Here is a 26,466-nt window from a genome sequence, read left to right on the forward strand (position 1 = left end):
TCCTCAGCTCTTACCTCATCATGAATCATCTAAGATGCTAAGACCATGAACTGTGTATCCCCAATCTTGCATTGGGATCCAAAAAAATCATATAAGTCAGAGTGAGGTTGTATGTAAAACTCAGCCAATTTTTCTTTGTCCTCCATGTAAGCTTGGTTGCAAAATTCAATGAACTGTTTGTAATCCTGAATGGGGAATTTCATCCACTATTATTTAAGAAAGAGTGCATAAAAATTTGATTGTTGTTTGCACTTTAATCCCTCCCTGGAGAGGCTTTCCATGGTGGAAAGTTGGGTTTCTTTCTCCTGCATATTCTCTCTCAACCGCATATTTTCTGCTTTTAGTTTCTCCTTGATTGTATACTCCCTCATTCTTAGCTCACATTATTCTTTTGTCATTTCAAGGACCTTTTCTTCCATTAGGCCCACATCCTCTACCTTCTTAGACTTAGAAATTTACATCCACTTGTGGGTTCTTCCTCTTTATGTTTCTAGCTCATAAAAAAGTGGTACTCTAAATTTTTGGGGAATAATCCTCCCTCCTTCAATGAATTTGTAGTAGGCGCTTAGGCTAGGTTATAGACTAGGCTCCTAAAGCTCTGGTAAGTCCTTCTCAAATGTGTTTGGGGAGGTTGCTACATCCTGTAGAATTTGTGTCACATTTTTCCCCTCTAGTAGCACATTATGCCCCTCCTATAGCTCATTCTTCCCCTCCTGTAACATCCTTTGTCCCTCATGTAGCATACTTTGTTCCTCCTATAGCATACTTTTCTCCTCTTGTACCATACTCTACCCCTCTTGTAGGTTCCCATTTTCTTCTTGTTGGAGGGTGGTTCATGTCTTGGGTTGTTTGAAGGAGGTTTTTCTGGTGGTAGGCCTCCTTACATATGCTATAGGAGTCTTTGTTGTGGGTTTTGTAGAGGTGACCTCTTAGATTTTTCCTTCAGTTGGCCCTACCTCCTCTTTCTTGCTTAAGAACTTTGAAATTGTGATGGGGACCTTTGTGGGAGTTTGTGGCCTCCCTTTCTTGATCCAGGTGCTTTTCTTGGTCTTAAAATATAGGGGGGCTTGCGTTTGTCTCTTCCATTTAGGTTTTACTGGGGTGTTTAAGGTAGCCAAAGTTGCAACTACCTCTTGTTTAGTGGTTCCTGGAGACAAACTTATTTCTTTTGGTGGTATCTATGTTTCTCTTGGCTCAATAGTGTTCTTAAGACTTGATTTTTCCTGTTCCCCCCTCTTCTTTTTCATCTTGTGCTCCTCCTACCTCTACCTCTGTTTCTTCTTCCTTCTCTATTTTCATCTCTGCTTCTTCTACTACCCTTTCTACTTCTTCCTCTCTTTACTTTTCATCTAACTCTACTTCTTATTCCCATTCTTTCCTTTCCCCTTCTTCCTCTTCCTCTTTTTTTCCCTCCCTTCCTCCAACACTAGAGGCTGGGGTCTCACCTGGTGTGAATATTTGTGTCTCTATGAAGGTTTCTCTATCCATTTCTATGAATTTGGACGAAAGGACAGGGATTCTAAAATTTTTCAAGGAATCCTCACTATCATTTTAATGAGGCCATGGCAGCCCAGGTGTTTGCGTTTTTCCTCTCTCACTTTTCGACTCATGTCTTATTAAACGCTTGAAATATCTACCTACAACATTATAAGGGAGACCACCTGGTCGAGAACTTGGAGCAACTCCTTTTCCATTGAAATGGTGGTTTTGATTGGTTAAAATAGGTCCAGTTACCTTCTCTCTATCTCCATTGGCTTAAAATATGACTTTCAATTACCAATAGAGAAGAGACGTTAGATCAGTTCTCTTATTGATCAAGCAAGAAAGTGATCCTTAAGCTGAAATGGCGCTTAGGCAAGCCACAACTAAAGTTAGCCTCTTTGATAAGAGGACTTCTAGGAACATAGAATTAAATATAAATACTAATTAATCCTAGAATGTAAGCAAAATAAAATAAATCCTAAGCCTTTCTATTTTAGGAAGATGAAGATCTAACCCAACCGAAAGAAAGATAACTAATTGAATTGAGATTTAAGTATGTCTTGTTAACGGGAAAAGTGTCTACTCAGAACGCCCCTATCCCACTAAGGTGTGACAGTACCTTAGAAACAAACAGAGAAAACTACTTTCGTATTCTTCTTTATGAACTATAAACGAAGAGGCATAGGATGAACCAACCTGTGTCTTGCGCTAGTCCTTTTATCTAATCTCTCCCCTCTTTGACAGCTTTCAGCTACCTGCTCCCTTACTTGCCCAGCTTCACCAAGTTCCTGCAAGATCATAGAAGAAGAAAACTACACAAAGACATGGATTTATATTCATAAATAGCTTAGGATCAGATTTAAGCTAAACATGCAAATATAACAAAACATCATTGATACACAAGCATGTAGGAGAAACTCAAATGGTTTTATTGATATAAAAAGAAGGTCCAGGAGGAGTTACAACCAATGATTCCTGATCCAGCATCAACCCCCCAGCAAAGGAATCCCCTCTTCACCTCCAACAAAGCATAAATCACCCAATACACTGATCTCTATCTCAAAACCAACAGCAATTCTCTGCAATGTACAAAATTCCAGCCTCAGAATCTCTGGGATGAGGGATCCATATATAGATGTATGCAAAGAGGATGAGTCAGCTTATGATTTGACTAGTGGCTTCTCTCTATCAGTTCTTGCTTCCACTTGGAGACTGAGAGCCTCTTACTCATCCTTGGTCGAACTCAGTGAGGCAAGTGTCATTGGGGAGGATTCTGGAAGCTTCCATTGTCTGTCCACCTCGCGTAATGACATTGCCATTTGTCATTTCCCACTCAGCGCACCCTAGTAGTGCATTTAGGTGCGTTGCAACGCACCTAGCTAGTGTACTTGGGTGCTATGCAACGCAACTAGCTAGTGGAGCAGCTGAAATGATCCTGATTTGACTGATTCTGAGTAGTTTCTGGTGGAGAACTTCTGGGAGAAGCTGTAATTGGTTGACCTTGTTCCTCTAGGGGTAGGAACAACACTTTTAGGGACTTATGATCCCTTGGTTTATGGACATTTCATGCTTAGATCTGTAAGGCACAAAAATGTCTATAACATGTCTGGCTTATAGTAAATATCAAGTTAACGAAGTAGTTCAATTAGTTGATATTATGATTACAAAACATATCATATTCAAATATCATTTAACCATAATTATTAATTAACAACATTTAGGAAGAAGTTCACAAAAATGATGATGATTAGTAATCTAACATCTCAACTAATTAAACAATAATACAAGGAAATAGTTCACATAATATTACTGTTTGTTAAGACAAAATTAAATTGTTGATCTTTGAGTAAGTAGTTACTAAGAAATTAGAGTTTAGCAAATAAGAGCAGAGATAAACAACAGATAATTGCAATAAATCACTCACATAGACAATAGTGCACAAATATCATTGAAAATAACAAGTCTCTACTATTATAAAATGAAACTAGTATTAAAACAATAATATCTTAAATACCAATTTATTAAGTCCAATTCCTCTGATCTCATCTCGAATAGTACTCTACAACTCTTAAACTGTGTTAATGAAATAGAAGCTGCAATAATGAAAGCTCTTCTCGTCATACATAGTTCAAATATGTAAAAGATAAATATCTCTATTCCTCAGATCTGAGATTAAACTCTCCTCTCCTCTACAACCCTAAATCCTTATTACAATAGTGCTTTTAGAATTCTGAATTGTAGAGTAGAGAAGGCATTTTTCAATGACATGAATCCTCCCCTCTACCTCAGCGCAACGATGAGTATTTATACATGATTTAGAAATAATAATAATTTTCCCAAATCTCTCAATAGTAGAGTTAATTATAGCATAGATAGATTTAATTATAATTCTAGCCATAATGAAAATGTGTATAGTGGAACGAATTGCTTAGTTTTGTTTGTGAAGATAAGAATGATCCTACTTGTAAACCGATTATTTCGAACCAATAAGTGAAATTACATGCTAGGGACAACCGATTCAACACATTTCTTCTATTACGCCATCCCTTTACCATCTCGAGAATTTTATTGGTGATAAACTAGATTTCTTTCAATACTAGTCGTAATCAGAAATCTTTGTTATAAAATAAAACGTAATTAGCGATGGTGTAAAACAAACTTTGTAAACAAATTCTAATGATGCCCAAAACCAATAGAAAAATCAAGTGGCTCTTTTAATTAAAATGCCAACGGCCCCTAGAATTGACAAGTAATAAGTGCTAGTGGGCATTGGAGAAATGCATATAAGAGGTTTAAGTATAGTCACACAACAAATCTTATGATATGTGGGTGTTACAGAGAAAACAAGATAAAATCCTTAAACCATCATTTATATGCCCAAATTATAACTAAGTGGATTTTTTAAATTTAGTGGCTATAATAGCAGACGGATGATGATACACATGGCAAGAGCTATGTGGCATCAGAGGTAAGGCCATAAAAACTTTTTATAATGTGTGCAAATGAAAAACACAGATATTGGGAGGCTCTGATATGGAGCGAATGTGATTTTACATTTAATTATTTTTTTAAAACTATATTGGGTCCAAATATCAGAGGTCAACAGATTATCAAGGGTTTTATGAATGTTACCATTTAAAATTTCTGATATATAGGCATATTCCATATTTTGATTAGATCATCATTAATACACATATCGGGTCCAAATATCGAAGCTTGCGAGATATCAAAAGTCAGAAGGGGAAGCATATTGGAATAACGACGATGGAGAAATTATCAGAAATCAGAGTGGGAGGTTATATCGCTATCAGAGATAAGAGATCAGAGAGAGTGTTGTATTGGAGATTAGAGATCATAGGGATATTTTTTATCGACATATCAATGAGAAACACCATATCGAAGTATCAGAGAATGATGCTATCAGACTTTTTAAAATGTGTCTGGAAAGGAAGTCTCTTATATGAACTATCTCCGATATGTGGGAGAAGAAACAATGACGTGGAATGTGGGTCCTCTGATAGTTGCTTTATTATATAGTTATGGAAGTTATATGGCCACTTAATATATTCATTTGATTATTAAAAAGAGCCACTTAATATAGATCATTTGATTATTGAAAAGAGTTTATGGATTGGACTTTGAATATTGAGTATTTCAAATGAATTCCTCTGATATCAAATCTCCGATATTAGATTTGATATATGCATTATTCTCAATAGGCCTTTCTCCACTTTTATCAATAAGCTAATTCATAATATAAAAAACACTTTGTAATATAAGACTTGGTCTTGGTCTAGGGGGCTATGTAATGAATTAAATAAATATTTTACAAATAAAAGTAAAAAGAAAGAAATAAAACCTATAAAACAAAAAAGTAAAATACATTATATAAATATCGTTATGCCAAAGAAACGAAAAATATCCAATCGAAAATTAGGTTCCATTTACAAACCAAATGTGCAAATGAGATCAAACGAGTTATGATAGGAAGATAAGAACAAATAAAACTCACTGAAGCAATCCAAACTCTCTAAATAAAATAGTAATATTAGATATCATTTTTGGATTCAATTACATTAAGTAAGTCATTCATCTATGACCATTTCCATGAGAGGTAGTTGTAACTGACTAATTTCTCATGATTTTTTAATAGTTCACTTAGCACTCATTCATCAGGTGATGCTCACAGGGGTGAAGAAGTCTTGGTTACTAGGAGAAAGCCCCATAAGTGATGATTGATGCTATGTGATTCATTTCACTAGTTTGAATCCCACTTCTTCAGCCTTGTGAGCATCAACCGATGCAATGAGTACTAAGCGAACTATTCAAAAATCATGAGAAATTAGTTAGTTATCACTACCTCTCATGGAAGTTTTCATAGATGAATGAATTACTTAACGCAATTGAATCCCAAAAAGATATCTAATATAATGCACTGCAAAAACCCCTTAATACCTAAATTCAAAAAGGGTGAAGGAAACTCTACTTGAATGGTTCATGATTCACAATACTTGCTAAGGTTTTGAAAATGGGGTAGCAAGCTAAGTGGGCTTCATTATGGGGAAAACTCCACAGTTATGTGCGCTTGAGCCATAGGCGATCTGGGATGGGTGACCACCAGGGAAGTCTTGGTTACCAGGTGCAAGCCCCGGAAGTGATGATTGATGCTATGTGATTCATTTCACTAGTTTCAATCCCACTTCTTCACCCCTGTGAGCATCACTTGATGCAATGAGTGCTAAGTGAACTATTGAAAAATCATGAGAAATAAGTAAGTTACGACTACCTCTCATGGAAATGCTCATAGATGAATGACTTACTTAATGCACTTGAATCCCAAAATGATACCTAATATAATGCACTTCGAAAAACCATTAATACTTAAATTCAAAGAGAAATATTACCACCATTCAATGAAAGGGTCCCCATAATGATAATTAAGTGAATAAAGGGAGGGTTGTGTTTTTACCACAACAATTGCAAAACACTGGGAAGAACCAGCTATCTCTAGTTAAAGATAATGAACTTTAATTTACTCAAAGGTTAAAAATAATGGAGGCCATTGAATCATCAAACAATAAAACATTTCCATGTGTCGCACATAAATATATTAAGCAATATGAGTTTGAAAATATAAGTACTCAAAGTAGACTTGAGTAAAAGTCATGAATCCATATTATGGGAAAAAAATTATTTTAAAATTACCTCGTATGAGAAATTGAAGAAGGTACATACATAAGTTTTTTTTTTTTTTTTTTTTTTTTTTTTTTTTTTTTGATAAAGCATATATCCATTGTTATTAATAGTCTCTGATAGTGCTTTGCTTCTAGCGAGACTGAACAGTGCCCTATCAAAGTTGTCTATTATGCCATACAAACCTAGCCCTGCTGCCACTGAGCGTCCATAGCCTCGATGGGTTTACTTGTATTTACCATGCTTCCTCTTTTGATCACCCTTTTGATAAACACATTTTTTAGCTTTTATGATGTACTTGAGTGAGAAATGTGGGATGGTAATAGATACTTGTGTTAATGGATACAATACTTTCATAATGTTGACTCCAAATTATTTTCCCACGACTATCAATTAGCGATTTTATAAAGTGGAGGGGTAGGAAGGATCCATTGAGTTAAATTCAAATAAGTTATTTTCCTTAAAAAGGTAAAACCTATCACTTAGAAAGGATATGTGTTCCTCCATGAAAAATGTTTAAAGAAAGAGGGATTTATGGTTCCATAAATATATACTTTAATGATAAATGAAATTCATTGAAATAGACAGAGTAAATATTTCCCATGTATGCCGACTATTGTTAGGTGAGGAAAAGGCCTTCCACATCAATGATGGCGGAGTCACCAAAATAATACCATAAGAAATGGAAAAAATAAAAATAGATCTAGACTGAAATGGAAGAATAAAACAAAAAATCCAATCTTGTCAAAAATGAGGAAAGGAGAAGTTAAAAGACGAGCCCAAATTAAATTAAAAAAACAAAACCAAGATTAAATATACAAAAGTCTCAACATAATATTAAAAGAAGATAACCATGTGCACGTTCATTCCATGTTGATATCTTAATAAATTTTATCTTCTAGAGTTATAAGAAATGAGGCTCTCAAAATGTAAAGGGTGAATAAGAATGTTGAAAGGTAATAAGCTAATGAGAAGTCTCTGCCTGCTACAAGTCTTCTTGTTCCAAATAAAAATCTTTATAAAAGCATATTAACCATTTTTTAATAAAATCAAAGCTTTAAGAAAATAGATTAAAGGTTCTAAAACTCCCCAGTTTTTGCTGATTCGATGAGGACCAATACTGCTTCTCCCAAAAACCTCAAGTCTCCAAAATCAAACCAATGAAGACCTGCAAAAAATAAATAAAAGAAATAAGAAATAAACTTATGAAAAAGAGAAAATCAAACAAAAAATTAAGATGAACTTGTGAATAAATACAGGGAAGAATTTTGACAGTAAGTTTACCTCATGAATCTTCAAGTTCTCCCATGCAATTCTCAAAATTTTCATATGTTCAAAATCATCTACTTATTCAAAGAAAATGCTAAGTAATGAACCTTAAAAATGCATCCTCTTCAAAGTTACATCAAAGGACAAAAGTGGTGAAAAAGAGCCTTTGACAAATACTTGTGAATCAAAGATTGCCAAGCTATAGCAATTCCTTGGAATTTCTTCATACACGATTTTATCACAAAAAGTAAATTTTAATAATGTGATGAACTTCTGCAAAAGAAATGAAATCAAGTTCATCAGAAGTGTATATAATCCAACTATATAAGAACATCGATATGTTCTACGCCACTTTTCAAGAAAATGAAAGGGGAAGCCAAAAACTCGAATTCATTACTTTCTTATTAAAAATCTGCAATAATAAAATAAATGAAAACATAAAAATAATCTAACCTAAATTAATCTATCCCTAATTTCAAAATTAGTGGAAGGAAACATGACTAGGTATAATCATACTTCCAATGTAACCATTCTCTCATTTAACTCTTGCATGTATATACAGGTCAAACATTAGTAACAAGAATATAGTTAAATGAATAAAAATAAACTTGAATATAGCAGGCACACTAATTACTAATATATTTACAAGAAGTAACTTATTTACAATTACCTTCTCTTGAAATGTCCTTTCCAGCTAAATTTCAATTGGATCATATAAATTTGGATGGATTTCCATTAATGATTGGAAGAGGTTCAGAAAAGGGGATAACATGGTAGATTGTGGATATGCAATTTTATATACAATGGCCTACATACAATTTTTGATCTTATGTACATACATTAAATTATTAATAATCTTCTGTGAAGACAAATTTTCCAAGTGTCTTTGAAATGGGTCAATGAACAATGGATGTAAATTTGATAGATTAAACAGAAGATCATTAATTAGGTTAGATTGTTGGCTATATTGCAAAGATATACTCTCTTGTTGGCACTACTTTTGAGGGAAAAAGAAAAAGTGATAAGAAATGAACATCAATTGGAATTGGAAGAGTAATAGCTCTTGAAGCTCATGGTTATGTTTTTACACTTCATTTACCCATTTAGGCAATACATTAATTGAAGTTCAATACTGAACTGTGCAATATGCTAGCATAAGATATCTAAACACTAAAAAATGAAAACATAAAATAAATATGCAACTAAACAAAATAAGTGAAGGACTAATATTAAAATTAAATCATAATTTACACTATTGTTACAACTAGTGTTACAACACAATCGGGACTTGTTTGAAGCAATTTACTTGTCACAAGAATTGGTCAAAATAATGGGATTAGAATGATTGCCAACACTAACTTGTGAATTAAAGAGAGGGTAAGGACTATGATTATGAGTGAGAATTCAATCATCATAAAAATCATAGATTGGAGTGGGTTCTTGAATGTTGAAATTGTGAGTATGATTAATTGTTTGAAAATAAGAACTATTTGAAACAATTTCTGAGTTGAGTTTCTCTTCATTTTCAAGTATGATTTGACTTTGATCATGAGGATTTAATGTCTAAGAAGATAAATAAACATCCTCAATGTCAGAGTAATTATCATAAATGACTTTAGGAAATTCATTAATATTCTCTTCACTCCCAACCGATGTATCCACTAGTACAAAATGGCTAATTAGTTACTAAAAAAATTACTAAAATTTGCATATAAATGACTTTTTTTCAATCGGTGACCAATAGTAACTAATTTACAGTGTCTTATAGCATGAAAAATTTTTAGTCATTTTTATCTTAGTCATTAATTTGTTGTCTCAATTTTATTATCTAGTAGTATATTTAGTCATTAATTGCCACAATTAATGACCATATATATATATATATATATATATATATATATATATATATATATATATATATATATTACTAAATGATCGACTGAGAAAACCAATTAATGGTTAAAGAAATAGGACCAAAATGTTGGTTGTGTTATAAGACACTGTAAATTAGCTACTAATAGTCATATATATGCAAATTTTAGTCATTGTTTGAGACCAATTAATGGCCGAAGAAATATGACTAAATTTTGGACGTGTTATAAATATTGTAAATTAGATACTAATAGTCATACATATGCAAAATTTAGTCGTCATTTGTAATCACAAATTTAGCATTTGCAGTTGTCATTTATATTTTTTGGTAGTTTCATATCCACTATATAAATGACTACTATAGTAGTTTATAGTCGTTTCATTTACTTTCATTAACAACCATTACAAGAAACTAATTTAGTTGTATATTCCTTTTATTTGTGATCATCATTAATCAACATAAAATACTAATTTAGTAGTTTTAGACTGATTTTATGTGTTCATTATTAATCACCATAAATTAATTAGTACGATTTTGCAATTAAATTTTTAAAAAATGTCATACAATGTACATGTTCTTCTAATATGAAAATGCAAAGTTACTAATGTTAATTATAATACTAAATAATATAGAGTGCAACTATAAATAATTTCAACCACGAAAATTATATTATATAAAATGTCAAGTATTACAATATGAGTTTCGAACTTAATATTGGTTGGAGTAAAGTTCACACATGAAATATTGTTTCATCACTTCAAAACATTATCATTGTGTTGTCAAGGCATTACATTTGAATTCACCAATTATGAGGACTTGACCATCAGTCCCTGTGTGCCTTATGTGGGATATTGGCTCTACAAGTACCACTAGACCAGTTATCTTCTCTCTCTCTTTAATTTGGATTTTTTCTCTCCAGTGTTATTGTTCTCCTCTTTCTTCAATTCCTTGTTCTTACCGTCAATACTGAGTTCCTTTTCTGAAAAATAAAGAAGATACAATGAAAAGTATAAGACATGAAAGACAATGAATACTGGAATATAAAATAAAACAGACTATAAAGGATTTTATGATATATACCTTAACATCAACAATATTGTCAATGCAATTTTTCCTATAAAAGCAAGAAACTCGAACAATTTTTCTTCAGTTGGGAAATAGTGGCCATTATGTGGCCAAATGACCTATATAAACAAATCAAATAAAACATCACCATAGAAAACCCCTTAGTAAACTTAGTAATCAACCTTCAAGGAATGCTAGGCGGAATCATGCCAACTAAGTTAAATGTGAAAAATATCAAGATGTAGATTACTTATACAGTGTGGGAGTGAAAACAAAACTCCTAGAAAAAGCCAAATATAAGTCTAGAATAAAATGAAATGAAGTAAAAAGGACGCAATAATAGGATAGTCTTGTATACATGTATATAGTTGGATAATGTAGAAGAATAAGTGAATAAGTCCAAGGCTAGAGGTCGATGATGTTAAGAATTTCCATTTCTGATTGGAATTTCTTCATATAAGAACTACTCTTTGGGTCCTTTATCACATATGAATAAGCCAACTAGTCTACGTCAAATTATTGATGTTTTGCTTATATTTATGGATCATTACAATATAAGTGGAAAAATTGCAAAGACAATTGCCTTCCCATTGTGTTTCTCACCTGTGATACAATATATTAGTTGTGATTTGGAGAAACTTTGCAACATAAAAAGTATGTACCAATCCCCGAATGCGGGTGGGCATTAACGTGATGGAGGTTACGATCTGGCAGACGGGTGCATGGAAAGCCCGCTGGTTCACCGGCGAAAGGCAGGTACTCACCTCTGGAAAAATTAAGTCGATGGGTCGTCACCCTACGCGACATTTATATCGGTGGGGAGGCTGAGACAATAGGAGTTTCAACATGAAACCTCAGGCCCATGTGACCCCATCCTCAGTTGGGAATTTAGCTGCTTTGATCTTGAATTGTGGTGCTCTGCTGGTCTCCATGTCGAGACAGCTCTTGCTTGTAGGATCTCGTTGTTCGCCAGAAGCTAAAGTGCACAGCCTTTACACCACGGTTGGAAAGCACTGCCCACTGGCCTCCTGCATCAGTTTCATCCCTAGATATCATCACTCGCACAGCCCGTTCTGTGCTTAGCTCCTCCGTGCCCTGTTTGGTTTTCGCCTACATCTTACTCTATTAGGACCCTGTCTCATTTCCGCCGGCTCTCACGACTTTCGTGCTGCAATTCCAAAGCTGAGGCACCTCATGAGATGCTGTAGGGGAGATTCCAGGCCTAATCCCTCCCCTTCCCCTTCCTCTTGATTGTCCCCCTCTCACAATCCCAATGAATGTGCACCCTGTTGTATTCATGGAAGTGGTCAAGCTCGTCGCCTCCCTCCCTCCCCGCGGAATGTTACCCTCGCCTCTCACCATAACATTGATCCTCGGCCTATTTTCGTCACCTCTCCCCCGTCTTTTGCACCCCCTATCAGCCCGCAGGCCTCCCCTTCTGTTCCACCTGTTCCTCTGCCAATAGATAATAATCCCTCTCGCTTGGCCGATGAAAGTAGCTTGGCCCACTCCAGAACACTGGGATGACTGCAGGCGAGCGTGAAGTGGTGGATGACGCTCCTCAAAGGGTTCCCGATCCAGATCCTGATGAAAGCATCTCTGGCCAGCTCCAAAACACCAGGACGACTGCAGGCGAGTGTGTAGCGATGGATGACGCTTCTCAAAGGGTTCCAGATCCAGATCTTGATGACAAGGAAGGATGGTGGTGTAGAATTGAAGAGGAATCGCCCTTGGGTGACTATGGACTCTAGCACCTCTGCTTTTTCTCGCCATCTTGTCTAGTCTTTTGAGCATTTTGTTGGTTTTGTCGCCTATGTACCTAAGCGTGTCTAAGCTGATCTCTGTAGTTAAATTAGTTCTTAATCTATGTACGAGTCGGTTTCCCCTGGTGGGCGGCTCAGTCTTTTGGCTTACTGTTGTCAACTCAAGGCTGGTTTCCTCTTGCGAGGCAGCATTCAAATGCTTCTCAGGCTGGTTTCCCCTTGCGAGCGGCTCAATTTTTGAACTCTCTGTACCATATGTTACATTAATAGATTTAAGCTTACTTAAAAAAAAAAAAAAAAAAGTATGTAGCAATCACCACTAGTAATCGCCCAAATAGGATTATTTTGGACTGTAACTTTTAGATTCTAGTTGATATACGATTCTTGAATGGAAAATCCACACTGAATTCCAACACCAAGCTTCCAATTTTAGGGAACACTTGTGGCCATCCTCAATCATTCAAACTCAAAACATCAGTGATCATTATAATGAAAAGATGAAATAATAGTTTTGATCTGTTTTGCAGATTTACATGCAAAGCACAAATTATAGTTTTCCCTTATCTACCACACTTATAATTTCCAAGATATAATACATCGATTGATATTTTGCATCAAATACTTGATTCAAAACAATCATTTAACATATTACAACAATACCACCAATGTTTCATCCTCAATTAGTTCAAACTAGTTAGCACAAAAACTTCATGAAACAACAAGAAGTAGAAATGACAAATCCATCAATTAATAATCAATCAAAAAAGGATAATATTTTTGTTGAAGCTTGATGAACAAATATATATTATATTGACAATCCAATACAAGTAGTGGTCTTATTCAAAGAGTAATACTACCTGTAGAACTCATCTTCCAAATTACTTTCTATCCATGAAGCTTTATGCTATCCTCAAAACAGAATTCACATTCAATCATTTAGGTTTTTGAAGGTTCCCAAAGGCCTTGCCAAATGAAGCAGTCAATTTCATTGATTTTCATAAAATGCTCCTTGTACTGAAAAAATGTAGTTTGACCATGTGATAGATAATTCAAGCAAGTATAAAATTGTGTACAATATTTCTTAGAAGACTTCATGTTAAAAGGAAAACTTGCATATTTCGAATAGAAAAAGAATCTTAATAGAGATGGTCAATATTACAAAACAATAGAGTGGATATAAAACTATAGGTAGAACTAACAAAATCCTAATTGTAATATAGCTCATTGATTATTCTAAGTGAAGCCAACTAGATACATACAAATTTTCATTTTCAGCTTTCTTTCCCATATCTTTAATGGACCTAGAAGCTAACTTGCATGCATCTCACTAGGTTATTTTAGCAAGAGTATATCTTGAATTCTCATATTCCACACTTTATTTTCCATGAAAAATCATAACATGTATTGGAGGAATTAGTTGCTACATCAACTTAGTTGTCAACTTTCCTTTTCTCGATTTTTTTTTTCTTGGATGTGCATTATTTGAGTTTTCATTAGTGGAGTTTTAGATAAGAAAACAATAGGTCTGCAAATAAAAAATTAATTATGCAAAATAATGACTAATTATATGATGCCAACCCATATTTATTTATTTTTGGAAGAAAACTAGTCAACTATGCTCAACTAACATCATTAACATTATCCAAAACCAACTTCATGGACATTTGAAGTTCTACTACATGAACTTGTTCCTTTGTGTGGATAAATTTCTCTTTATGTGTGGCAAGGGCTACTAAATTTTTTGAGAGTAATGAATTATACTTACCATCATATTTTACCATTTCCAACTGATTTTTAGCACGCTGATAGCTAATGTTTTTTGTTGCATCTCAATTGTGTATGATCTCATTTCCCCTAACATATATGACCTGTGAATGGGGCTACTGGTACAAATAATATAACACATACCTAAAATTATGATGGGAATTAATGATTATATATGTCTATGGATCAATGTTATAGCTTGTAGGAGCAGTTGGTTGTTGCCTAGAGATCTTTGTGAAGGTCCTAAGAGAATGAAGCTAGGACTAGTCAATGGTCCAAAATTGGACCCACTATTTTTTTTGTCTTTACAAGTAGCCATGATGAAATGTTGTTAACCATTATTTTTATTATGTAGCAAGGTGTGAATTTGGATTAGTAACTCTCCTTAGTGGATATCCTTACTGGTGATATTTTCCAACATTCAACACATTCCCTCTATTCATTATATTTCCATTTTTCTTCTTTTATTCCATTGTGTATGCTACCATACACATATTTCCAGGAATTCATTCTCCTGTAAATTCGTATGCTCTAGGCCCATGGTGATTAATATGATATTTTTTGCAAGAAATATGAACAATATATTGCAATAAACAAGCACAAATGTGGTCAATATCTAGTAAGCCAACCAAAACAGGAAATAAGAAAAATGTCAAACATGGTTGAGAGAAATGGAGGTGAATTTATTAAAAATTTGTATCAAAATTAAAATCACCCTGCATAGATCTATCTTAACCCTAGATCTATCAAGCACCAAGACAGACAAAATCCTTTGAAGTGCGGACCTTTCCTTAAGTTTTTGAACTATATTTTTTTTTTCACCTTGAATATCAACACATGATAGATACACGTTAATATGAATCTACACTAGTTTATATTTTATTGATAATACATCAAATTTATATATTTATGGTTTTTGGCATATACTGGAGATGTAGATAACAGACTACACCTCTCGATGCAATGCCAAATGTCAATATATTTAGTTGAAAAACTAAAAAGAGAAGATATTCTCTAATGGTTTCATTAGAGGGCTAATAACATAGAAACTGAAAAAATAAAGAGCAGAAATTAAAATAAAGACAAAAAAAACATTTAAAAAAGTTTTTAGTAGGAGAAGTTGTTGATATCTTAAGCCATGTTCTCTCTAGCCCAACCATAAGACAAACAAGTGACTCAATGGAATTTTAGAGACAATAGTCCTAAAATAGTTTAGGAAAGATTCAAGAAAACTAAAGGTGAGCAAGAAAAAGAGTTAAATTTATGTTAAAACACAACAAAAAGAATATAAAGTGGCCTTAATCAGTCAATCACATGTAAATCCTCTGTTCTTCATATACTGTAACCAATGTAATATCCCATCCATGAATTCACATTACCAAAAACACGTCATGAATTTGAGTAGGCGCCTTCACACCTATGATATACAATGTCTTGTCTACCACTACATGCACCAAATTTCTCTGAAATGGCATTTCATAAACCCTATCTACTTTCCAATGAAGCATTAGTTCATTGTTCAAGTCAACAAGCAATTAATTTGTCCACCATGATTCCATTTTCAATATGTTTTTCCCCACCCAAATGGCACAAATTTGAAAGGGATGGCATTGGGTAAAGATCCTAGGTGCAAGCTCTAGGTCGAATCAGCCAAAATAGTTTCTAAAGGTTCCCCCATCGATCCAGTAAAGTTATGTTGTTTTTGTAAAATAGAACATCACTAGCAGCAAAGTTGAGACTTAGGGGGTATTTTTCCATGTTAATTAGTGGTAGACAATATTGTTTTGTCTCCAAGTAAAAAATGAAATAACGACTTATGACACACAAAAATCATAACTCAAATGTGACATATCTCCTACTATATACAAACGTTTACATGAAATAGGGCACTTACCTATTTGATTGTCGACAATGAATATGCACCTAGCACGATAGAATTTGATGAGCGTACATATAGGGATATACACCATGAGATGTTCAAAACCACCACATCAAATTGTGTTATCCCAATGTATGCCCTCTTATATGATGTAGTTTTGTGTTTATTTATTGCTATTAATTGTATCAACATATCCGTCATGACTGTGCAATGTTAATCACTATTATGTTAAGCTAAATATTAGAATGAAACCTTCACTAATATGCACATCAACATAGTAGTTTACAATGTTTCATCCAATATAAATTACAAGGAGATAATATCATTAATACATATCAAAATCCTCATGCAAATATATGTCCCTTAAATTTTTAATTTAAGTTAGTTTACAATTAAAACAATATCACAAAGCCAATAGGGAAACACAAAAGACACAAGCACCTCTAAGCATTGTTAGTGCCTAAATGAGGGATAATATGTTACAATTATATAAAAAATTAAAATCTCTACCTTAAGCTAATGAGAAGTCTGAGACATATTGTTACACTAAAATTTGTCACCATGACTATTTGCAGTTAGTATGGCTCCATCAACTGTCATACTATCCTCCTTAGAAAGCCTCATACCTCTGCTCTCCATGTCAACTCCAAGAAAGAGAGAAAGTCATTAAAAATCTATATATCTCTGGGTACGCAGTTTCTCTTAGCCTTACCTGTGTGTACGCACTCCAAGTTCACAATACCTGCGTACTTGTATGCTCTGCATGTAAAGCAATGGGTGCGTACTCCTGTAAAGGTCAAAAGGCGCAAGTTTCACTCCAAAAAAGTTACTTGTGGTCATTTCTAGAGCATTCTAGAAGCTTGTTTGACGTGTATGAAGCGCCTCCAGATGGTTCATGTATCCCTACCAAAGAGGAACTTATCCCATCAAGAGGGGAGCTATCCCATCCAAAGAGGGGCTTATCCCATTGATGGTGGACCTGAATAACTTCCTCTAGAGCACTATAAATACAGGCATTGGGCCAGAGGGAGGGGAGGTTGAAAGCTGAACATTCTTAAGGGTAGATGCTGCTAGAATTAGGACTCCCTTGTAAAGCTTGAGAGGAGAGATTCCCATCCTTTCCTAGCCTTATTTGAGAGTGGGTGAGCTGATCAAAGTAAAGGAAAACTCTTGCTGGACCCTAGGAGGGACTTGCACAACACCAAGGCTCAGGTTGTAATGGTTCCTTTTGTTACCTTTTAATGCAAATGAACTTATTTTTCTCAACAGATTGTTATTCATGGTTTGTTTCATATACTCCTTGGTCTATATGATAGATATGTATTGTTTTATGAGTTTATCAGGTGCTATTTAATCTTTTGGCTTGTTAGTGAATGCAGGTTTCGAAGAGAAGGAGGAGCTCATCCGGATCGGCGAGGCTGAACTACTACAAAGCGTTGGACTAAAGCTATGTTAAAGATCCCCTGATTACTTGCATTTGCAATGCATGTTTAGAGAAAGGTAGGATTTATTTGTCTTGTTTGTCACTAGAAAGCTTTTGCTTCTAGGGAGGTCGGTTGTGTCCGCACTAACGACTCTTTCCGCATGACAAAATGGCGAATCCCAAGCACAGTTTTCTCTCTGTTTCAAGCTTGTATAAAAATGAAACTACTTTGAAGCATAATTTTTCGCTGTTTCAAGCTTTTGTAAAAATGAAACCTATCTCGAGTCAATTTCAGTTATTTTCAAGACTCGTTAAACTCATGAAAATCCCGAGATTATTTTGCTATTTTTCATTCTCGTAAAACAAATGAAAATGTCGAGTTCTTTCCGTCTTTTCCTGCTCGTAAATTAAATTGAAAGTTGGCCATATGAGTACATTTTTATCATTTTTTCGAACTCATTAAAACTTACGAAAAAGTGAAAACCATGAGTACATTTTTATCATTTTTTCGAACTCGTTAAAACTTACGAAAAAGTGAAACCTTGGAGTCATCTTTTAAGCCCTTTTCTGACTCCTAAAATATGAAAAGATTGCCGAGCGTTTCTTTTACACTCGTTAAAACGGAATTAAAAGACGGTCCCCTTATAGCTCTTTTCTGACCGTAAAAACAGGAAAAGATCGTCGGGTTTTTGTCCTTTCAAACTCAATATGGAAATAAAACGACGTGTCCTTGATCACTTTTTACTTTTCAGGTCAGAGGCACTAATCATGAAAGTACTCCTTGGTCGCAAGACTAAGAGGTTCTCTCAAGTATTATTTTATACTTTTTCGGGCTTGGGAGACACAACTTTACGAAAAATTTCAACCTGGAGTCTTCTTTAGTTTTTTCAGACTCTCTAAAAATGAAAAACGTCGAGTTTCTCCTATACTGGACTCGTTAAAATTTCACAGTAAAGGACCTGTTCGATTACAAATAGGAACAGACCACTCCTTCTTAGGGTTCGAATCAAAACTAAGTTGGACTCATCCGAAGGATGAGCTTATAATCAAGCATATGTTATCCTCCTCAAGATTGTAAAAAATAAAGAGGTACTTGCCAGAAATGGTGGGGGAAAAGAGAGAAAAATGAGCCCATTTGTTATCCTTTGTCTCAGAAGAAGCCTTATTACCACTCTTGAACATGACACTTTCATTCACCTGGGTTGGGAAATCCTTTGTCTCACAGTTGATCAAGCCACATTGAAAGTCTTTAGCCGGGTATTAACTTTGGGTCAAATGTCACCAAGCCATCTGTCGTGTCATTATGTGTTCAAGAGGTCTTTGCAATAAACATTCATCTGCAAAATACTCGTCATCCATTTTGACCATCCCTGAGTCAGTCCTTACAGCTACATTTCTTCAACTTGATCTATGATTTCGTGTTGTGGGCTTGCCTGCAACGGGTCACTTTCTATCGACATTAGCACATCATCTAGAAAGATGACCTAGGAATCGTCAGTACCTTGAAGTCTGCATGCATCAATGGTAGGTTTCTTGCCTTTGACGACAGTTTACATCATTGACTTTCGATCGAAGGATTCCGTGAAATGTTCAACTTCAACTCATTCATTCACATCTCATGGATTGTACTAGGTACTTTGAGAACCATTGACATCACTGGTGGTCTCTCTCACGCTTGTTAACAGTTTACATCATTGACTGGTAATCAAGTGGTTTCTACCATGTTCGACATCAACTCATTTATTTGCATGGATAGAATCGTACCTGTTCGGGAAGTAGAAATGAAGACCCTGGATCCAGTTTCCACCATCCAGGCTGCGAGGAGTTTTGTATTCATTATACAGTAGACTAATCATAAATAGATGGCTGCGTCCATACTGTGTCTACAAAAGTCTATGATTATGATGTACTGCAGAATCATTCCTGTATCAAAGCAGTAGATAATCAATTAGTTAAAGTTTTCAATCTGAGTATGGGAATGCCTACCTCAGCGATGATATGATCATATATATGTATTTTGTGTTGAATACTTGCAGGTTCCAACTGGGCTCTCCACAAGATAATCCTTGAAATGATAAAGTACTTCACCCTTCCTAGATTATACGAAAGCCTTATCTACTACAGGCTTCGCACTTTAGGGGGCAATCTGTTACACTAAAATTTGTCACCATGACTATTTGCAGTTAGTATGGCTCCATCAACTATCATACTATCCTCCTTAGCAAGCCTCATACCTCTGCTCTCCATGTCAAACTCCAAGAAAGAAAGAAAGTCATTAAAAATCTATATATCTCTGGGTACGCAGTTTCTCTTAGCCTTACCTGCGTGTACGCACTCCAAGTTCACAATACCTGCGTACTTGTACGCTCTGCATGTAAAGCAATGGGTGCGTACTCCTGTAAAGGTCAAAAGGCGCAAGTTTCACTCCAAAAAAGTTACTTGTGGTCATTTCTAGAGCATTCTAGAAGCTTGTTTGACGTGTATGAAGCGCCTCCAGATGGTTCATGTATCCCTACCAAAGAGGAACTTATCCCATCAAGAGGGGAGCTATCCCATCCAAAGAGGGGCTTATCCCATTGATGGTGGACCTGAATAACTTCCTCTAGAGCACTATAAATACAGGCATTGGGCCAGAGGGAGGGGAGGTTGAAAGCTGAACATTCCTAAGGGTAGATGCTGCTGGAATTAGGACTCCCTTGTAAAGCTTGAGAGGAGAGATTCCCATCCTTTCCTAGCCTTATTTGAGAGTGGGTGAGCTGATTAAAGTAAAGGAAAACTCTTGCTGGACCCTAGGAGGGACTTGCACAACACCAAGGCTCAGGTTGTAATGGTTCCTTTTGTTACCTTTTAATGCAAATGAACTTATTTTTCTCAACAGATTGTTATTCATGGTTTGTTTCATATACTCCTTGGTCTATATGATAGATATGTATTGTTTTATGAGTTTATCAGGTGCTATTTAATCTTTTGGCTTGTTAGTGAATGCAGGTTTCGAAGAGAAGGAGGAGCTCATCCGGATCGGTGAGGCTAGACTACTACAAAGCGTTGGACTAAAGGTATGTTAAAGATCCCCTGATTACTTGTATTTGCAATGCATGTTTAGAGAAAGGTAGGATTTATTTGTCTTGTTTGTCACTAGAAAGCTTTTGCTTCTAGGGAGGTCGGTTGTGTCCGCACTAACGACTCTTTCCACATGACACATATCTCTCATGTAGTTGATTGTATGGGCATATATGTCATGAAGGTCCTCCTAAGCTAAATACTATTATGCTATGCTGAATATCAGAACACCATCTTCACTAATGTGCATTTTTAATAGAGAAATTTGCAAAGTATCATTCAATATGCATTATGTTATCACAAAACTAGACCCTGATAGGTTGTCGCTCAGGAAGACTTTGAGTAACTATTTCAAACCAATATTTTGGCTGGGGCTTAGCCTCCTCAACCTGAGAGGGCTCTCTCACTAGGTTAAAGATTTTAGTTTGAAGATTAGATGGCTAACTCTATGGAAAAATCAAACAAAAGAAAAGGTATAAATGGTTGAAATACCAATCAACAAACATCTATTGGACTATGGAGTCAAAGTATGTTTCAGTACAACACTAAGATTAGCTTAACATGGAAGTCAGGGCATAAAGAGTCTTAATATATCAGCAAAACAGAGACATAATGCAAGGAACACAGTTTATAAACACATGAAGAAAGTTAGAGCATTATCAATGAATTCTAAGTAACATGTTTTTATACCACTGCAAGTAATTAAATGAAGAAAGCCATGAAAAAATCAAACATTAAAACCCTCTCTGAATCCTGAGTAGTGAAGCCAATATCTCTGTATTAACATGAAAACATAGAGTCTCATACAATAACACAATGTGCTTGTTTCTTTTGAAAATTTCCAACCCTGAGGAATTCCACCTCTTTTCTTTTATAGAGTTATCATTACAATCTTGGATTCTCTGATCGAACTTGAGGGGAATTCGAATTTCCTAGCTTGACACCTATTCATACCTAAAACAAACTATTAATTACAAGTAACAGTTAACTAATTGTCTTAGAGTCCTAATACAATTAGGAGTACAACTCCTTATTATGACAACAACAACCTAATCTAGGAATTAAACTCGATGCTTGACAGCTGATCCTTCTTAACTTCGACCTTGGTAATGTCCATAACCCTCCTGTTGGCCTTTAATAACTTCTCCTTTATCTGCCATGAAAACTAGGAATATGTCCCCTGCACTATAGCCCTGGTCTCCAATGATGTTCCAAGAATCTTCTGATGACAAAACTAGCCCCTTTAATCATGTAACATATGTTAAGTTAGCCATAGAACCCTGTTCTTTCACTTGTGCAAAATTAAACTCCTTAAAGGTGCATGAAGAAGGTCAATCTAGATGTGCTACGAAACTAATTGTTGTTTTTGTAGGGTAGAACTCTGCTTTCACATATATCCGTTATTCTTTGAGTTTTTTCCTTGTTTGATCTTTAAACTTTCATAAGTGACCTCCTCACATTCTCTAGCAGCATCATTCTCCAAAAAATAACCGCTTCTTTCCTTTGAGAATTGATCAAAACTTCAAAACTGCACCTACAGTAGTTTCATCGCGCGCTACGAAATTGCTGTGTGAATCAATTTACATAGTTTTCTTCGAAAAATTTTCCTTCTAAGGATTCTTTACAGCTGTTCCATTATGTACATATGCAATATATACTTAACATCCCCCATCATTAAAACATCTTCAAAAAGTAATGTCTTTGTTTCAACCAAAATTGTATTAGGGTTTCATCACGTACTACCCTGTTCATTTGTGCTGAGGCTGACCTCCAGACTTGCTCAACTGAATTTCAAGGTCTTCAATTTGTCTTTTCATCGTCTTGATATTAGTTCTTAGTCTGCCATTTATCCATCTTACATACCTTGCCTCCTTGATTGCACGGACAGTCCAGGTAAAGTATTGAGCCTTTCTGCTAACTACTTGAGGTTTTGAAGCTTTTTCAGCTTCCCACAGAGCCTTCATTCTATTGAAATTGGCCTTCTAAGCTACATTTTTCCTTGCTCTTTTCTTAAGTTTAGCAATCTGAAGATTGGCAGGTTTCAATTTCTTCTTAACTTCCTCATAGCTATTTTCTTCTTCTTGAGTATTGACCACTTTGCTTCTGTCATCTTCGTGCATGGGTGATGGTGGAACTATGGGTTGTTCACAAAAACCAGATATCTCCCTTGTTTCATCTACCTCCGGCTTTGCCTTTTGTAACCTTTTTGACTACCTAGTCACAGGCGTTCTAGGCTTGAAGACAAATTCTGAAACTTGATCATCAAACTGTAATTTTTTAGAAGATTTCATCATTTTTGACTTGCCCTCACCCAATTCAATGAAGTCTGCTTGGACCATAGGGGACCCTTCAATGTTAATAGCCTGAATAATATCATTCAAACTGCCCTTTGAGGCTGGGCTTTCATCAGTGACCACTGTTTTACCTTTTTCTTTGGCTATTTGACTTCTAGTTACCCTCCTCTAGACTATCTCATCAATGGACTACTCTTGTGCTACTTCCTTAATTTGAACTTTCTTCTTCTATGAATGCTGAGGAGTATCTTGAGCAATCAATGGTGTTTCAGTCACTAGCTCCTTAACTCGCTTTCTGGTCTTCAATTTAACAAACCTGCTTGACCTTGTTTCTGCATTGTAACTAGTCTTTGGTAATGATATTTCCTTAGCCCTAGGGCTAAGCCCTATTTCAACTCTAAATCTAGACATAAAGAGAAATACAGACCACTCCCTATTTACCTTTTGAAGTTCATGGAAGACAATTAATTTAACTAAGCCATGATGGAACAATGAAGTTTTACATGCCTCTTTCTTCAGTTGTATTTTATCAGACATCTTGCCTAAAATTTGAAACAGAAAGAAAGGTAGATCTAGAGAGATTATCCTAGTGAAATGCAATAAGAGTTTGAAATGATAAGAATACCCCTTATGGTATCTTCCTTCACAGGAGAAGTACATTTGTATGCATGAGAGTAGGATGGCATATGTATCTTTGACATAACCCCTTGGTACTGCTTTAGTTAAATCTGTGTCTACAAATTCTGGCTTCAAGAATATCTTGCAGGGTACCATTTCAAACTTGAAATTCTTAAACCACCTTTCTTGACCTCTAGGAATTTCTCTCATTAAAGATATAATTTCAGGATAAATTTGCAAATCTAAAACTCTAACCTTTGTATGTGAACCTATGAAATTTAGAGAAAATTCCTTGGTCACTTGGTTATGTCCTCCATGTAGTTTCTCACGGAACCTCCAACAACCTGCATTTTTGAAGGCTTCTTCAACTGATTTATCTTTCATGAGAGCATCTAAGCCTTCAGGTTCCATTCTCAGACATCGACCTGACCTGTGATTTCTTCTTTCTTCTGACATTTTTCCTTTGAAATCACTGTAGACAGAACACCTGGAAGAAAACTTCCTTGCTTAACTGAGGAACTGGCTTGCTTGAATTTTATGAAAAACTACCTCGCTTGAATTTGATGAAAAACTGGCTTGCTTGAATTTGATGAAAAATTGCCTTGCTTGAACCCTGCTGAATAACTCTAGTCTCTGCTCACCCTGGGATTGTTTACTCAAACTAAGAACAACACCAAGTGTTTCTTGCATGAATGTGACCAAGATCAACTAACCTTTTTCGAAATTTAAAATGACTAAAGACAAATGACCCCTAACGAATCTTGATGCATATGAATGGTTGCATGTGAGAGGAAAGGTTCATGGACTGACACCTGATGATCAAAATTTGACAGTTTCTAGTGGATTTGACAACTAGATAGGATTGATCACGAATCCCTGGTTTCATAACGCATCTAGTGTAAATTTGGGGTTTTGCGTTACGAAAATGACTAGCTATGAATCCTTGATTTCATAGCGCATGTAGTGTAATTTCAGGGCTTTATGCTACGAAAACGACTAAACAGTTTCGTAGCGCGTTCAAAATTTTGAAATGACCAGACACATGAAACTTAAAACATGACATGGGATCCATAAGGGGCCAGACAGTGCTAATGGACTTTATTTAATGATGGAAATGACACTCTAATGCTATAACTGAAACTCTTAAAACATGAAAAATGACTTGACCATGTCTAACAGAAAAACTTAGGAACCATGCTGGTTGTCCAAAATTTTAAAAACTTTTACAGTGATAACACATTACAAGGAGATAGTGGCACTCATGCTAAACAAAATCCTCAAAAGTGGATATTTCATATATTAATTTTAATTTAAAAAACTTCTTGTGAAGAAGAACTCACAACGTCAACAAAACTCTCAAAATGGAATACGCTACTTTTCTTTTAATTAATGTTCTTACAACATCACGAATACAAGAAGGAACCACAAAGTGGACAAGCACCCATGAGCAATTTTAGTTCCTAAAAAAAGAAATACACATTGCAATTTGAGTAGTAAGTATTAAGATACATACCTAACAAAGCTAATATGAACACCAATACTATGATGAGATGTAGAACAATCCAAGCAAATGAAAATCCCACAAGTGACCAATGCCGATGTAGGATTCCTTGTACTAGAGCCAAAGCACATTAGCCATGAATAAATATCACATCAGATCAGATGATATTTATAGGCAATCATAAATACCTATATAGATCTAGTCTCAAATTACCCAAATCACATTAACTTTTTTTGTGAACAATAAAAAGAAATACACCCACAATGAAACTTTTTTTCTCTAGTGAAAATATTTTGTTCCCACTAAAGAAATAAATTAGCCATAAAGAATTTTAAGACAAAAAGCATCAAGAAATATGAATAGAACCTTGCTTTCAAGTTTGACCCAGAGCATTCTGAATGTAACCTTCTTGTCAATAAAACCCCTGCTATCCATTGGTAAATGATGGAGGTAATGATAAAGAAATTCTTGGAGTGATAAAAGCACAAATATTGGGGTACTATGTATTCGAGCAGAGAAATGACTTCTTCATGCGATCCCTCCTCAAGTATTGCTTGACTCTTTTGTAACGATTTGTATATTTTTGGTAGCTGAAAATGTAAAGTGGTTTTCCAAATTATTTATAGTTGTATGTATAAATTTATGAATAATATACCCTTCATATGGTTCTTGCAGAATACTTTGTAAATCCAGGTTATAGTCATAGATTTTCAAGAATTTAGGTAACATAGGGTTTTAGAATTTCCCCCGTAAAAATATAATTCAAACAATTTTACTAGGAAAAACAAATTGCAAGATCCAAGCCAATTTTGGGATTTTCAAGAATTTAGGTAACACAGGATATTAGATTTTCCCCATTCAAATATATTTCAAACAATTTTACTAGGAAAAAAATTTGCAAGATCCAGGGCAATTTTGGGCCATCCTCGCAAAGTTTTATTGGGAAACAAATTTAAATTGTTATGTTGTTTATATTCAAATTTTATGGCTATGGTTGGATAGTCAATTCCCCGCGTTAATCTTTTTTCATTGGTTTCCATTTAAATTCATCATTCCCAAGAGGTTCCATTACATAATTTGGACTTGTCTACGGATTAGAAAGTTGGGACTAATTACTAAAGAAGTTAGAGATTAAATTTGATGGTAATTGTTTAATGTATTATTTTTTTAATAATGGAAATGCCTAGTATAGAGTAGATGTATAGGTGTAATGTAAGTATGTAATTTTTTTTAAATATCAGCTTAATAAAAAATAGAAAAAAATTAAAAGTTGTACCTTGGA

The sequence above is a fragment of the Pinus tabuliformis genome, chromosome 6 (genome assembly GCF_031772625.1).
Source record: "Pinus tabuliformis cultivar Carrire ecotype Pingquan chromosome 6, CPIR1, whole genome shotgun sequence".
NCBI classification, from domain to species: domain Eukaryota; kingdom Viridiplantae; phylum Streptophyta; class Pinopsida; order Pinales; family Pinaceae; genus Pinus; species Pinus tabuliformis.